Below are 3,216 nucleotides of genomic sequence, written 5' to 3' on the forward strand. Positions count from 1 at the left end.
TTCATGAAAAAACACATCTATGGACACACAAATTTTCTTGGTAGCTAGATTTAGCACTTTGTAGCCCTTAACACCAAAAGGATAGCCTATAAAAACATGTGGAAAAGTTCTTGGTTCAAACTTATCTCTGTGAGGTTTGGGAACAGTTGGATAGCACAGGCAACCAAAACTTCTTAAATGTGTTTGGTTTCTTTCCATATAGCAACTCAAAAGGGCACTTATTTTTCAAAGGTACAATAGGTAATCGATTGACGAGAAAGGTTGCTGTAAGCACACACTCTCCCCAGTATATCAAGGGAAGTTTGGCTTGAAACAGTAGGGCTCTAGCAGTTTTCAATAGGTATTTGTGTTTTCTTTCTACTATGCCATTTTGCTGGGGGTGTATAAGGGCAGGTTCTTTGGTGTTCAATTCCTTTTGACTGGAAGAATGAGGTGGCTTCAGTGCTAGTGAATTCTAGACCATTATCTGATCTGATACACTTTATACTAGTAGCAACTTGTGTCTCAACTATGGATATAAAACTTCTGAGAGTGTGTAATGCATTGCTCTTGCAACTGAGTAGATGAGTCCAAGTGGATCTACTACAGTCACCTACTATGGTGAGAAAGTATTTGAAATTGTCATGAGTGGGTACATGATAAGGTCCCCACAGGTCTACATGTAGGAGATCAAATATGACAGTGGTGTTTGTGACTTTTAAGGGAAAAGGAAGTCTAGCTTGCCTGACCATATGACATATAATGTAGAGGAAAGGTTGTTTTGGTGCAAAGGTTACTGGTATATTATATATCCTTTTCATCTTCCTAAAGGATACATGTCCAAGTCTGTAGTGCCATAATAAATTCATATCACTTACATCAATTGAGAAAGGTTTAGAATTATCACCCCAGCTTGTTTTATTGCAAGTAAAATTATTTACAGTAGGAAATGGAGACACAGTATTTACAGTAGAACTAAGGATACAGGAATGGGAAGGACACTGAGTATTTACAGATGGGCAAGTTTGACAAGAATGAGAAAAATAAGGTGTTGTAGCAACATGGCTTGCATTTTTTTTGCTGCTGTAGAACTTCCTTTATTCAAACAGTCTGAGCAGAGAAGGTACAGTCCATCATGGACCTTACTAATCTCCAGAGGCCTCTTCAGAGAAGGGGCCTGCAGAAAACAACATGTGTTAGAAAAGGAAGCAAGACATTTGAGATGTGTTGTCAATGAACTGATAGAGATGAGATTATATTTGAAGGATGGGACAAATAGGACTCTATGCAAGACTATTTTAGGTGTAAGAGTTACAGTTCCTACTTCTGTGACTTTGACTTTGTAGCCATTAGGTAGTTTCACAAGTAAGGGATAAGGTAAAACAATTATGTTCTGTAGGTGTGTTTTGTTGAAGGTCATATGGTATGAAGCTCCTGAGTCCAGAATCCATAAGTCAGCTTTTGCTTGAAAACATTTGCATGACAGTTTATCAAAGTCTATAGAAGAAGTACATGTCACAATACCTGCAAAATTCACTGTTGCATTGGCTGGATTTGTGTTGCTTGAATTGTCTCCTGCCTCATTGCTTTGGAAGTGCTAAAGTAGCCTTATTACTTGATCATATTGCTCATTTGAAAGGTTAATATTCTGGCTATTCTGAACACCTTGGTTCTCTGGATCTTCTCCCTGATTTGACATTATCTCTGGTGGCATAGCCTGCACACCAGCTATAGCATTTGCTGCAACATTTTTCCCCTTATTGTTCCTGGGATAATGATTGTGATTGTTCGAATTGTAACTCAGGGCTCCTTGTTGATTAAACTGTTGTGGATATCCATGAAGTTTGAAGCATTTATCCTTGGTGTGACCTTGTCTCTTGCTGAAATTACAATAAGGCCTAGGTCTGTTGTTTACTGAGAAATTCGTTGTGAATCCTCTTGGAGCTTTCATACTGGCATTCATTGCAGTAGACTTAAGATTCAATTGATTCCTTGGTCGAAATTCCCTTTGTTTCTTCTCTTGCACCAGAAGAGCAAAGGCTTGTACCATTGAAGGCAGAGGATTCATCATTAGGATGCTTCCTCGAACCACAGTATAAACCTTATTCATGCCCATTAGGAATTGTATCAACCTCCTATCCTGTTCAACTTTATGCATATTCTCTTTCGTACCACAAGTGCATTGACAGTTACAAATGGATTTTGCACTCAGATTGGTTAATTCTTTCCACAATTTCTTCATCTTTGTGTAGTATCCAGTGATGTCGAGTACTCCTTGGCTCAAATCATTGATTTCCTTTTAGATTTGGTATAGTTTTGATCCATTCGTCTGATCATAACGATCTTCAAGTTCTCGCCACAATTCTACTGAGCTACTCACATACTCCACATTGTCTGCAATTTCTTTTGCAAGTGAATTCAAAATCCATGAGGTTACCATGTCATCACACCTCTCCCATTGTCTAAAGCTTAATGAATTCGCATTAGGCTTTATACATTCTCAAGTAATAAAACCTAAATTGTTTTTAACAGATAGGGATCTCAATACACTTCTCCTTCATGAACGATATCCCAGTCCATCAAAAGGTACTGGAACTAAAATTAGCCCAGGGCTATCAGAGAGATGAATGTAGAGTGGACTACTTACATCGATCGTCGATTGGATCTCCGCTGTTGTCGCATTTGCAGTGTCTGCATCATCTATCGCCATGTTTGCCTAAGCTTGAAACGAAGAATGAACGAGAAGGAAAATTGCCGGATTGAGAAGACGAAGGTGCAGAAAGCCTCGCTAGAATGAACTGAGAAACGAGCCCTAATTTTGAGTGCGAAGAAGACAGCAGACTGCAAACTATGATTCAGTGGATCGTCTCATCGCGAGACATGCTCTAATATCATGTTAAGCTCGAAGAAGCATGAACTATGAAAGCTCCACAATTGATAAACAACAAAAAGAATTCAAACAGAAGCTTTAATCTTGTTTGTTTGCATTTCTCAAACGTATTGCTGGTTGATTTTCTCTTGCAAAAATTACTACATTTTATGGATCAAGTTTGGGCTGATACATGGGTTCATTTGGGCTGCTAATTTTTAATGGGTTAAGTTGGTCAAAACCCAAATCAGCCCATTATCAAAATCACTCTTGCCCAAAACCAATGAACCTTGGACGGATTGGGCGGGTTACATGGATTTGGGTCAATTTTGTCACCCCTAATCATAACTGCTGCGTGCTTTAAAATT

The 3,216-nt window shown here is 38.7% G+C and overlaps 1 long non-coding RNA gene across 2 annotated transcripts; it reads right to left on the bottom strand.

The window, feature by feature from the left end:
* Positions 1-872: 872 nt before the first annotated feature.
* LOC107781154 (uncharacterized) lies at positions 873-2,987 on the bottom strand. 2 transcript variants are annotated; one of them, XR_012708304.1, is made up of 2 exons: positions 1,504-2,987; positions 873-1,156 (listed from the first exon to the last, which is right to left on the bottom strand). It is a non-coding gene; the product is annotated as an uncharacterized LOC107781154 (long non-coding RNA). The 2 variants fall into 2 exon arrangements; XR_012708305.1 differs by having other exon boundaries at positions 873-1,413.
* Between the last annotated feature and the right edge of the window lie 229 nt (positions 2,988-3,216).

This window comes from Nicotiana tabacum, chromosome 1 (genome assembly GCF_000715075.1).
Source record: "Nicotiana tabacum cultivar K326 chromosome 1, ASM71507v2, whole genome shotgun sequence".
NCBI classification, from domain to species: domain Eukaryota; kingdom Viridiplantae; phylum Streptophyta; class Magnoliopsida; order Solanales; family Solanaceae; genus Nicotiana; species Nicotiana tabacum.